The sequence below is a fragment of the Haematobia irritans genome, chromosome 1 (genome assembly GCF_050003625.1).
Source record: "Haematobia irritans isolate KBUSLIRL chromosome 1, ASM5000362v1, whole genome shotgun sequence".
NCBI lineage: Eukaryota > Metazoa > Arthropoda > Insecta > Diptera > Muscidae > Haematobia > Haematobia irritans.
Genome location: NC_134397.1, coordinates 271439638 through 271454115, shown reverse-complemented (window position 1 = coordinate 271454115; position 14478 = coordinate 271439638). Strand labels below are relative to the sequence as shown.

The 14478-nt window shown below is 33.6% G+C and overlaps 1 protein-coding gene across 1 annotated transcript in view; it reads right to left on the bottom strand.

Moving 5' to 3' along the window:
• tok (tolloid-like protein 1 tolkin) overlaps nucleotides 1-14478 on the bottom strand; it is a 159352-nt gene that overhangs the window by 142740 nt on the left and 2134 nt on the right.

Genomic DNA, 14478 nt, shown 5'->3' with positions numbered 1-14478 from the left:
GTCTAATTTGGGGAAATATGGTAGAATATTTTATAGTTTATACCCATTTTCAATGGGATTTTGCCCCAATTACTTTATATAAACAGAGAATATATTTAATATTAGGCAAATATTGCAAAAATACCCACACAGATAAAAATAAGTTAGAGAACCAAGAACTTTTGTTGGAAAACCAATAACCATATTTTTTTATTTTCCTGCAACAAACTAATTTGTACTTTTAATAACCATTATTGCAAAAAAGTTGTTAGCAATCGTTACCATCAGAAGGCAACAAAGAATTTTTGTTCTCAATAACATAATTTGAAAGTAATTTGTTGAGCATGCAACAGTACAAAATATTTGTTGTTGAATGTTACGTTTAGTCCTCAACAAATATTTTTGAATTTGAACGAAAAAATTTGTATGTACTATGTTGGAGTCTGTAACAAATTTGTTGGTTTGTTGACAAAAAATTAAATTGAGATTAAAATTGACGGAATTATAAGCACCAAAATTGCAAAATTGCCGGAACAATTCTAGAGATATTTTGTCAAGTACACACAGAGAAGGAATATGACCAAAATGTTATTTTTGGACGGGGAACATGTAACTTTTTTGTGTCGAAAATCCTATACTCAGTTTTGTAAATGTATGACGAATTTGAGTAGTCCAGGATCTAGCAAGCATTTTGACAACTTTTTGCCCAGCGCTAGATATTCTAGTTAATTAGATGTAATAACTCTATTCCCGATATTAATATGCTTTTTTTAATAATCTCATACAATAAACACATTTAAGAAACTACCAAATTGAAAAATAAAATTTTTTTGCAGACATTTGTAAATGCTTTTCTGTATTCTCTGATGAGTGAGCTCTTTGCTTGCTATCATACACGTGCATATGATCATACTCACTTTGTTCTAACGGTACTCTTCGCATACTTCTTTTAGCTTTCGTACATATTCTCAGCGATGTGCGCGTAACCAGTCTTGTATTTTTGTTTTTGTTTTCATATCGATAGCAGTCAACTATTTTCGCAACAAAAAAATTTGTTCAAAATTCATTTCAACAACAAATGCCTCATATTAAATAGACAAATTTGTTGAGCATCAGTAGATTTTACATTCAAATAAATTTGTTTATTAGCAATTATTTTTTTTTTTGTGCACATTTTACACAAAATTCTGTGATGATTTCCCCGTATTGTAGTCATTTCCTATGCACTGTAATGCCACACTTTCCACAGAAGCTTGAGATTTAAATAGGGCTCCGACTTGAGCCGATTTGGCCAAATAATATCTCACAACACACACTTGACAACGTATCTTGGAAAGATTTAGCCAATATCCTTGTAAAATCGCCGCTGCTAATAAGCAAAATTGTAAATATTCCTCAATTTTATCTATACCAGTAAGATATAAGGATCTATAACCATACAACAGTATTGATTTCACAATTTCATTACTTATTTTCAATTATATGTGTTCGCTTAAAAGTATGCAATATTTATGTTTCAAAAATTTCTAATAGGTGGAAGAGTCGATAGTTTCAACGTTTACTATGCAAAAAATCGAAAGTCGACTATTCGAATATTTAGAATATCAAAAAGTCGATTTTTAAATTCAATTAAAAATCTTAATTCCTTTTAAAGAGATTTTTGATAATCGTTTTATCCAAATAGAAATGGTGTTAAAAGAATACCAGTAGCAATAACAACCACCAGCAACATCCACAATTTGTGGCATGCAATAAATAATGAGTTTACATTGAAATTCAATTTCAATTGATTTTTCACGAGGGCTGCAACAGCAGCAACAACAACAAGGTTGGTTGGAAGAAAACTTCTTTTACCTGATGACTTTGATTCAGCGACTATTGCATTTATAGATGGCATTGAATTGAATTGGTTCTTTGCACAAAATGGAGGATATTGAATTGGATTGAGGCAAATCATAGCACAAGGAACATCCGCTGGTGCCAGATGATGATGATGAATACCAGAAAAGCAAAGTAAAGCGTCTATATGTAATCATCATTCTTTTATCATTGGATTTCTATGTGCAACTGCTGCCCACCACTATTGTCACTCGTCTTCTGGTGTTTGTTGGGCCTCATGCTTTTCAATCTCATCTTGAGGAGCGTGTGATTAAAATTATATTTACACTCATTTGTTGGACTTGTTGGCAAATAATGGGAGAATGGTTAAAGGCAAAGTAAGGCAGATTTACAATAGCCTCCCCTCCCCAATTCTACCACCATCTGGTCTAGAACTGAAGACGTGAGATATATTGTCGGCAATGGCAATAATTCTTCAAAAAGGGAGACGACACTCATATTAAACGTGCCTTATCGGCTTTTTTAAAGCGTGCAGCAAAACAAATGTCACGCACTTTTTTTATTTACTTTTGTACAGATTTATTTGTTGTTGTTTTTCCAACAATTTTCCTCTCTACCATTCATTTCTTAAGTTTGGAGAGACCAAACAAAAGAGGATTAATCCGGCATGGGGCCAAAAGCTGAGTCAGATTGTATTTATGAAATATTGAATTTATTATATTTTTTTATTTTCAACAGGGTTTGACATAACCAGTGCAAACCCTTGGAATAAATAGTTTATTCTGTTTAGCCCCTTAACACAAGAGTTATGTTTTTGATATAGTGGATGTAAAAATTATACAGCAATAATAAGTATTGATATAATACCATTAATAAATATGTAAAAAAGTCTAATTAGCGGTATTCGCAAAGTTTTTGTACGAATTATATATGCAAAAAAATATTTTTTGATCAACGACCATCGTTTGGAACTCTCCTTTCACAATAAAAAGTTTGTTTGGGTGAATAGTGTATTAATTTTGCGATAAACGTTGACGTTTTTACATCGATTTAATAAATGCTATCTCAAAAAAATACCATCATAAGTAGCGCATACAGTCAAGCAGATCTATTTATACAATCACAAGGGAAAAACTTCGTTGAAAGGAAACCAACAACTTTACTAGCAAGCATCTGATGCTACTTTCTTACAAACGATACAACTTTTGGGTAGAAAAAAAACGATAAATAATGTGTTTTTTTAATGTATTCTAAAATTTTATGTACAAAGGATATGGGGCATTACATAGTACTATATAAAGTTTTTACTTCGAAACATCAAGATTTCTAATATTTCGTTCTTCAGAAAAGAAGAAGAAAAAGAAGATTAATTGGAAGATCAGGGTATTAAATCAAATTTTATGATATTGCGCGATTCATACGAATGGAAGTATTATATCGGATTTTTATCATGTATTTCATTCGTGTTCGCTATGGAGCCATTAAAATCCTCTCTACCAAACTACTTATATCTAAGGAACTTCAGTCAATATGGTAGCCTCTCTTTCAAAGCGGACAAACAAAACTTGCCCCCACCGCCATGGTCATGGCAACGAGTCGCTCCGGTTCGAAGTAATCAAGAGTTTATGGGATTCTTGACGATCTCGATGCTTTGCGTTACTCAAGTGCAAAGTTCTCCTTTTCCGGTCTACAAATAGTGTGGCCCTTATTCCGTACTCCCAATATAATATCAATGGTGGCGATGGTTAGTATGCCCGCCTTGCATAAAAAGGCCAAACGGTGGTGGATTATCCCCTATCAGTAATGATGGTTAGGTTAGGCTCACTTACACTATTCAGTCCATTGTGATACCACATTGGTGAACTTCTCTCTGATCATTGAGTGCTGCCCGATTCCTTGTTAAGCTCAAAATTTTTGGTGTGCGGTCGAAGCAGGGATCGAAACCACGACCTTGTGTATGCAAGGCGGGCATGCTAACATTGCACCACGGTGGCTCCCATCAGTAATGATGGTGACATATCGTAGTGTCTCAAAGCTTCTCAAGCTGGCGCTAGACCTAACGCAAACTAATCTAACGGGTGTTTGATGTGAAACGAGAAAGTCGTTAACAAGAATGTTGATCCGAATTTCTGGAAAATTGACAATTTTATTATTTAATTTAATTTGATTAAAAAGTTATCAATTATAGTTTTATTTGATTATTATTTCAAATTCAATCATTTTTTGATGATTTTTTTTTCTGTGTATGTTTTCTACCGATAAATTATCTTCTTAGCCAACAACCACGATTGTTTTTATTAAATTATAATATTATTAACAATTCAATTATAATACATCACCACTAGTTCCCATAGATTTATATCAGTCTTCCACGGAACAAAAATACATACAATCCCAAACGTAGACGGGAGGAAGTAACAAGCAATGTCTTTGATTGAGACAATACAAATGTGTTTACTCAAATCTTTCGAATTTCAAATGTTTTATGATACATTTTGATTAAACAAATTAATTTATTTAAATATACCCACACACGTACGCACAAGGAATGTAATAAAACGGAATGTGTCTACGACGTCCATTCACTTTTCACTTCCCACAAACTGTAATAATCGTCTTAAATGGATCGCGCGCGCTAAAATCATCTACTACGTAGCTGCTGTCGTCAATTTACTTCGTAATAGGCACAACAAAATGAGATCTCGGGAATTTTGTTGTTGATGTTGTTGTTTGTGTGTGAGTTCACAAAGAAAAAAAAAACAAAACAAACAAGAACAATGAACCATCACAAGATGAGTGAGTGTAAAGATATGCTTGCACTTATATAGGGAGAGGAAAATCTCAATAATCGAGATAACACATGAGAGTATTCACACACACCCTTGCTCTTGCTATTTTCTCTTCCCCCACATAAATTATCAATGCAAAAATAAAAACCAAGAAGACAATGTTTAAGTTAAATAAACAGCATGGTTTTATAGATTACTGCGGGACAACAAAAGTAACAACATATAACGCATTCAATTGATGTGCATCTGCAGCATCATCATTATTAGCGGGGACTATAAGAAGAAAAATAAACACAATGGCAAAAGAAAGCACAGAAAAAACGTGTCATTTGTTATTTGCAAATGGACCAGGAAAACAGATGGAAGGCAAGAACTATATTGATAGATGGATGGATGGATTGTAATAAGAATAACGTCAACGTATCATTGATTTGGAATTTCAGATTTCAACATCACAATATGAGGGCTATTTTTTGCCTTCCTGTTATTCCATACTCAAAGATTACTTAAAGACGACACCATAACTGACAGTAATCTAAACATACGAGCCCCTGCATGGACACACACACGCACACTCATTGAGGAATTGCTGCCAAGTAGGAGTAAAGACAATAGCCCAAGAAAAAAGAGAAGATAGGGTAGTCACCATCAAAGCTGAAGTAAGTAAAATAATCTTGATGCTGGGAACAGAGATAAGCTTAAAAAAGTACCACAGTAATACCACAATAAGTAAATAAATAAATCACCGCCGTCACCACCTCCACTACCCTGGCCTAGACAACCAAGAACCCAGCATAAAACTAACGAGAAAGTGCAAGTGCCAATACTGACAGCTGACACAAAGTGTACATGCACTTACACAAAACATACTTTTATACAGTAGGTGTCAATATTTAGTCAGTGGAGAAACTTTGAAAACCATATACATAGAAAAAATGTAGGTCGTATTTTTTTATCAAATTTTAAGCATCACACTTGTAAATAGTCACTTAAATTTTCCAGAAATTTATAAAAAATCTCGTAATAATTACAATTTTGAACTATTATGAGTTCATGAGACCACTTAGAATTAGTTAAAAGTTTCACTTAAAGTAGCCTACTATTAAATAGATAAAAAATACAATGATTTGATTAGTTTTTCGTTCATGTAACGAAAATTTTATTACACATAATATTTCAAAAAGGCTTTATGACATTTTATGCTCAAAAATTTTTTTTACCATGGAGCAAGAAATTTCTAGTTTCTAATTTCAAAGAAATATGCCCATTGCCGTATCTAGACAATTTTAGCCAGGGGGGGTGCTATAGCTCCTCTACCAGCCGGCCACGGAACAGCAAACATAAGGAATGGTGGAATAAGCATCTAATGAATCTGAGAAAGGAATCGAGGAAATTATACAATGCGGCTAGGAAATATGCCATGGAACAGCTTTCGAACGAATACAGGGTCTGCCTAAAAGAGTACAAAAGGGAGACTAGAAAGGCGAGAAGGAACGACTTCATTCGCGTGATAGAGGAAATCTCTAGCATAAAGGATACAGCCAGATTACGAAAGCTTCTGTCCAAACAGCCAAAATTTGCTGGCAATTTGCAGTGGACAGATGGGAACTGGACCGAATCCCCGGAGGAGACGATAGTCCTCCTATTGGGAACACACTTTCCCGAATGTGAGTTTGACAGGACACCGGCCCTATAGTGCATGGAACGACTAAGGACTTCTGACCAATTAGCTTGATGTCCTTCTTGCTAAAGACATTAGAAAGGATTTTGGATATCCACATCAGTAATCAACTGAACGGAAAACTGTCGAACTGCCAACATGCGTACTTAAAGGGCAGATCTGTGAGTTCGGCGCTACACTCTGTAGTGCATCATGTCGAGAGATCTATGATACACAAGGAACATACACTGACTGCATTTCTTAATATTGAAGGTGCTTTCAATAATACAAGAATTGAGCAGGTATTACATGCACTAGAGAGGAATAGTGTGAGTGATTTTATTATCGACTGGATTGAGGGGATGCTGCTTCATAAAAATATTGAATTGGTACTGGTAAACTCTACAAGTAATGTGACTACGACAAGAGGACTACCCCAAAGGGGTGTGATATCGCCGTTACTATGGTTACTCACAGTAGATAGGATTCTTAGTTCTCTTCACGCCAAGGGGATAAAGGTAGTGGCATATGCGGACGATATTGCTGTAATGCTGTCAGGAAAATTTCTGTACACTATATCAGATATAATGAGTGAGGCTTTGCAGGTTCTATCCGACTCGGCAAGGAACTGCGGTTTGAGTGTTAATCCAAAGAAGGCGGAGCTAGTGCTCTTCACTACAGCAAGGAAAACCACCGGGTATAAGGACACACAATTTCAAGGGTCGAGATTGAGTCTCTACAGATCGGCCAAGTACTTGGGAGTTTTGAGAGCTCGCATTGTCGTTGTTAAGAGCGATCCGTCTTCGGCGGATTGTATTTTGGAGCATTTCAATCGACACGAGTCTCTTTTTTAGCGATTGACAAATTGAGTGATTGACGCGAACAAATTTTTTGACGGTCAAATGTTTATGCACTATTGAATGTATGCTGTTCCCACTAATGCCTAAGGTTGTATCAATCTCACGATAGATCACATGACGATCTTGCACACCCTCAAAAAAATCGCTTCTGTAACATATACTCCCAAACACATTTTGCTTCAAGCATATAAATTATTGGGTATTGCCCATATTGGTCTAAACAATATAATATGTTTGGGTAGTCTAAGTTCCAAACATTATGTATTTTTCCATCCAAATTCCATAATGTTGTCTTCCAAAAAACTATATGTTATTATGTGAACATATAATATGTTTGGAAACATTTTGAACCCAAAAATATTATATGCTTAGAAGATTTTTCTCCCAAAGAAGATTGGGCTCAAAAATTTTTTTCTGCCTAATTGTATATTCCCTCACATTTTTCTCACTTTCACGAGTTTTTTAGTTCTTAGCACCTTTTTCTGTAATACAAACATTGTAGAAGAAATTATTCAATTTTACATTTTTTTTTTAAATTTTACCATTTGCCGGACGGGGGTTCGAACAGCGGACCACACAGTTTGTAATCCAGCACACTATCCACTGGGCTACGTAGCTGTTATTGTCATCAAGAGATAATTATCGTTATAAGTTATATTTATATAGCATAGCTTGTGGCGCCCACGAGCCGATGCAAACATAACATTGTTTAACAACATAACATTGTTAAACATACATTTGTTGGCGACGTGGATCAGTGGTTATTACGTCCGCTTGCATGCCTAGGGTACTGGGTTCGATCCCTGCTTCGACCGACACCAATTTTTTTTACATATATTTTTTTACATATATTCCAGATACGTTCGGAATATCCCGAAAAGGTGTTCAACATTACATACTACTACATTATATTTTTACTACGAAACTGTAAAGTGTATCTTATAAAAGACTTAAAGTCAGAAAAGAACAGTGCTTGATATAAACGAAATGGACTGAGTTCAAATCATATATTATTTTTTATTGCAAAAATAAAAATTTTGTAACAAAAAAAGGTTTTTGTATAAAGTTTGACATTTTCGAAGAAATTCAAAAACTCTTACAAAAGAAGAAAAAAGAAGAAGTCGCGTATATATATAAATATTTTTCCATCGAATCCTAAAGTTAACGATAACCTTTTTTTTAAAAGTCTTTTCTCTTGGTTCCGAATGAATTTTCTCTCCGAATATTCATTTTAATATTTTTACTTAAGCATATACAATTTTTGGCGAGGTCTTATCACAACATATATATGTTTACTCCACATTTGTAAATTTATACTTGTTTATATTCACACTTAGTACTTTTTCCAATATTTAATGAAATTTTCTTTGTGTATATATATTTTTAAGGTGCCAATTGGCTACTTTCATTATTTTACTTCCTGCATACACTTTATGTCTCTCTTTCTAAACACATATATGTTTATAGTCTATTTCTAAATGAATATATGTTTGCATCCAAGCATATTATATTTACAAACATTTTATGTCCCAAACATAATATGTTCTAACATATTAACATATATGTCCCAAACATGTTTATGAACATTATATGCTTGCACTTAAAAATATTGTGTTTAAAAAAATTGAGTTCCAAACATATAATTTTTACACCCAAACATATGAAAAACAGCCTTTTTCGTCCGTGCAGTATCAGCTGACTTTGGACGACCTTAACGAAATTCGTCTTGGAGTGAACTAGGAAATCAGTTGAATTCAACATACCATCGATTAACACTGGTCCTTGACAGAGCCTTATCGCTAAAAACTGATTTAAGTTCATCGATGCACTGTTGTTGAGTTAATCTACTTCGAAAGGTGCAAACAATAATCGCATGAAAATATTCAAATATTTTGAGAGAGATTAATCTTTTAATTTACTCTAAGTAACACAAACGATCTGAATACGCATAATCTCAAAAATATAAAGCATTCGCGAAATAGCTGCGACAATAGGCATTCTAAGAGATCTCATAGGCATTCTAAGAGATCATACTGTACAAAAAAATATTTAAAATGTACCACCACCACAGTAGATAAACTGCTTGGTATTATAAGGAAAACATAAAAAAGACTACTTTGGTGAAAGGCTAAAAAATAGAGCGACATTTTCTTCTTTCTAGGTAATTAGTGCATATAACATTTCCCTATTGCTTACTTTTTTTGACACTCTCTGTACTTTTGGCAAATATCCGATGATGATGATGAGATGGTCCCTACAAATTCATATAATGCTCCCTCGAACTATAAAACATTTTGTATTGTCAACAAATTTATTGATGAATACAAGCAGACTTACTTACAAGCAAGCAGCAGCAATAGATAGGAATATGATAGTGTACACCACCCAACAAGCAATGTATAATCTAGTTTCCTATAGCACATCGGACATTGTATGCCTTGATTGTGTCGATGGTGATTGTGATGATGTTTGCATGTGGAGGAGAGTATAATAAGCAGTAATATTGACATGGGACAATATGGGATGGATGGTCACATTGAACTGATAAGAACCTAGCGTACAATAGAAAGAAGAGCGGTGCAGAGCGTAAAAAGAAACCCAACAATAATAATAATAACGTAGCCTTAGCTAGTAGCTACAACCACAACAACACAGTAGCAATGGCAATAAATATTCTATCATCACATTTCTAATACTATCACTCAGACATCATCTGGGTCTGTTGTAGTCGTCGTCGAACAATCTTTGGTACAGTGATGTAGTCAACAATAGCAACAATTTTGACAGAGATTGAGTACTATGGGGAGAGAGAGAGAGAGGCTTGAAACTCGACACTCTATGACCTTGATCTAAACAACAAAAGTAAAGTGAAAAATCGACTCTTATCAGTCTGTCTGACCAGCAAGTAAGCAGCCACTAAGTGTGTACTACATAAATAACGAAGGCATTTAATATTTTGTCTTTCAAGCCGTTTTGCTTTTCTGTTTTTGGTTTGTTTTATGAAAACAATATAACCAGCCATACAAGGGTCATACACATTAATTTAATAATTATTCTTGGGAAATTTTCAGATGCGAGCTTAATTTTAATTATTTTTGGTAGTCTCCATGGGAATGGACGAAGCAGGCAATTAACTCAAGAAATGAATGCAATTGAGTGACTTCAAAAGATTCCGATTTGGAATGATGTGTATGTGTGTGGTCATGGTGGGTCGGCATTGCATTTCGTTGGAAAGACATCCATCAATGTAGTCACTTGTGCCAATATAAATGGAGTTGTAGGTCAGTGATCTATATTCAAATATGCGCGAGTGTTCAGACTATTAAGGATTAATGAGAAATGTTTGGAATATGGGTGTCAGCAATAAACTTTAGACATAGTGGCCACATGTGACATGGGTTCAGCGCCACACCCCAAAAAAAAAACCCTACAAAATGTCTCCTTTATATTTTCTAAGCTTTATAAAAAGGTTGATGTGGGCCTATTTAACAACTCGGCTCTCGATATGGTATTTTTTAACCTTTAACTATCCACGTGGTGTTAAAATTTACTACCTTACACACTCGTTTACATGTATTATAAATAAGACGTGTGGAATAAAGTGCATGTTAATTATTGAAAGTACATATAATATTTCGAAATATTGTTCTATTTTCGTTAAATACAATGTGTTCTAATCAACAAATGTAATAATGATACAAAAAAAAACTATTTTTTTATAGAAAAAATATTAACCCTCTAATGCCCCAATTTTTTTTGCCGTTAACTAAATATTCAATGTTAACTACACAAAAGCAAGAAAACTAAACAAGAAAAATTTATTCGGTAAAATTCAGTATATGCTGCGAAGCCTCTTGAACAGTTTTAACTAAGTTTTCTTTTTATTTTACCAATTTTAGTTGTCTTAAGGTGAATTTTACTAAAATCTTCCTGATTTAACGAAGCCCGCATTAAGGCGGGATTGGGCATTAGAGGGTTAATGTACAAAAGGGGGTCAAATTTACAAATTACGCAAAAAAGATCCACCTCACCAGCTAAAGGTTAAATTGGAAAAAATCGATTTGCGATGGGCCCGCGATGTGATTTATATACGTTCAGTCTTTAAAAGATTGATGATAAATGTATTTCTAGTTTTAGTCACCTAATCGTCTTTTCAGGCCGTAAGTAGCGTATAGTTGATTTTGAAGTAAATGTTTACTTGGAGTCAAAGATTTTCATTCCCAGCTATAGCTACACAGAAAAAATTCTGCAGTTCAACTAACGCTGAATTTAACATATTGTTTTGCAAAAAACTTAATTGTTGGTAATTAAATATTATTATATTTTTCTAATGAAATTTTACATTTTAAGGTATATCTCTACCATTTTAAAAAATCAAAGTGGGTATAAAGTTCAATGAACGGACACGGAACGGAACGGAAGTTAGGATACATATCTCTTCTGTCTTATTTTTATTATCTTTTGGCCAAATATTAGAAAAAATATTCCGGTATAAATAAATACCAGTTTAAAACAAGTAAGTAAAATAGAAAGTCGGGCGGGGCCGACTATATCATACCCTAAACCACCCTTACTGAATTAGTAGTCATAAACATTTGTGGGGTAACATTGATATAGGTCTGGGAGATACACCGCAGTTGCATATTTAAGAAAGTTAAGGGGTACATGTTTATGGGTGCTTTGTCTCAATCTGACTATAGCTCATAGTCAATGTTTCCAGGGAAAATGTTCGGTTTACCCTACAAGGACAAAAAAGTTCCCTACTTTCCCATACAATTATCCCTATAATATTTTTCATTAAATTTAAAATATTTTACAAAACAAAAATGGTTCTAAGTACTTAGAATATAACTTAGAATATAAATTTGTATTACCACCACGGTTGCCACAGTTGGTAGAATTCTACCCAAAATAGTAATCTTTTTTGTTACATCTCTATAAAAATAAAATGTTGGAAAAAGTTTCTATAAACAAATATTCGCGAGAAATTTTTCTATACAAATAAAATTTTGACAAAAAATTCTATAAAAACAACATTTTGAGAAAAAAATCCATAGAAATAAAATTTTGAGAAAAAGTTTTATAGAAATAATATTTTGAAACAAATTTCCATAGAAATAAAATTTTGACAAAATTTTCTATAGAAATAAAATGTTGACAAAATTTTCTACAGGAATAAAGTTTTGACAAAAATTTCTATTGAAAATTTTGTTTGGTAGATTTGTGGTAATCTTCAAATTTTGTTAGATTTTTTTTGGCAAGAGTGGTAACTGTTGATCAAGCCTTTCCTCCTCTAGAGCCACCAAAATGTAAAAGTTATTACAAATTGTGTTGAGTGAAAATGTCCCTACATTGTCACCCTACGTTCCTACAAGACGCTAAATATTAGAAAAACCTTACATATAGGCAACACTGGCTGTGTTGATATTGCACCTTCGGAGTTAGTATGCCACTAATATTGAGCCCATTATTAAACAAGTAAGTAAAGTAGAAAGTCGGGCGGGGCCGACTATATCATACCATAAACCACCATTACAGAATTAGTAATCAAAAGCATTTGTGGGGTAACATATAGGTCTGGGAGATAAACCGCAGTTGCATATTTAAGAAAATTTTTTGTTAAATCTCTATAAAAATAAAATTTTGGAAAAAGTTTCTATAAACAAATTTTTGTGAGAAATTTTTCTATAGAGATAAAATTTTGACAATCAATTCTATAGAAATAAAATTTTGAGAAAAAATTCCACAGAAATAAAATTTTGAGAAAATTTTTTATAGAAATAATATTTTGACAAAATGTTCTATGGATATAAAATGTTGACAAAATTTTCTACAGGAATAAAGTTTACCACACATTGTTAAAGATCAAGCCTTGCCGGCTTCTAATTTCCTCCTCTAGAGCCACCAAATGTAAAAATTATTACAAATTGTGTTGAGTAAAAATGTCCTACATTGTGGCCCTACGTCCCCACAAGACGCAAAATATTAGAAAAACCCTACATAGAAGGAATTTCCCCTACTTCTAGCAACACTGGCTGTGTTGATATTGCGCCTACGGAGTTAGTATGCCACTAATAGTGAGCCCATTATTAAAAAAGAGAAAATCGTTAAATTAGTGTGTGTAATAAATACAAATTTGTAAAAATCGAGCAATATTCTTATGTAAGAGCTACAAGTACGTATAAGTACGATAGGCTAGTACATCAAAATTTGAAATTTGAGTAACATTGGTTAATAAATACGAGTACTATGGCCAAATTTGGGAAAATCGACCGATGCATATATATGGAAGCTATATCTGAATCTGAACCAATTTGCATAATATTTTGCGGGTTTGATTAATACCACAAATTTGAAGCGATTTCGATGAAATTTTGCACAGTTAGTACTATAGAGGACTGGATCTAGCCAACTTTTAGTAAGATCGGTTAATAAACAAGGGTTCTATGGCCAAATTTGGGAAAATCGTGCTATACATATATATGGGAGCTATATCTAAATCTGAACCGATTTCGATGAAATTTTGCACATATTAGTTAGTGCTATAGAAGACTACATTTAGAAAAATTTGGGTAAGATCGGTTGATAAATAAGGGTTTTATGGCCAAATTTAGAAAAATTGGACGGTACATATATATGGGAGCTATAGCTAAATCTGATCCGATTTCGAAGATTTTTTGCACATATAGTTAGTGCCATAGAAGATTATATTTAGCCAACTTCGAGTAAGATCGGTTGATAAATAAAGGTTTTGTGGACAAATTTGGGAAAATCGGGCGATACATATATATGAGAGCTATATCTAAATCTGAACCGATTTGGATGAAATTTTGCAGACTTGAAGGGCGATGGAAAAGATTACGTTTTGCCAAATTTGGTGACGATCCGTTTGAAAAAATGCGCAACGTGACCCCATTTGTCGAATTCGGGCGATACATATATATGGGAGCTATATCTAAATTTGATCCGATTTCTTCCAAATTCTTCCTTGTGCCCAAAAAACTCCCTGTACCAAATTTCATCAAAATCGGTTAATAATTGCGACCGGAATCCTGTGAACAACAAATACATGGGCAGACGGACGGACACCAAACGCTAGATCGACTCAGGAGATGATTCTGAGTCGATCGGTATATATTTTATGGGGTCTAAAATCAATATTTCTAGTAGACACATTTTTTGGCAGATCAAACTTATTATACCCTGACCACTATGTGGTTTATAACAGAAGCACTAAAAAAATTGAATCCTCTACGGCACTAAAGTCAATTTAACTCTATTTTAGTTCATGGCAATTATTATGTTTTAGTTAAAATTTCTGGAATATGGGAAAGTTTCCTTGGCTTAAATA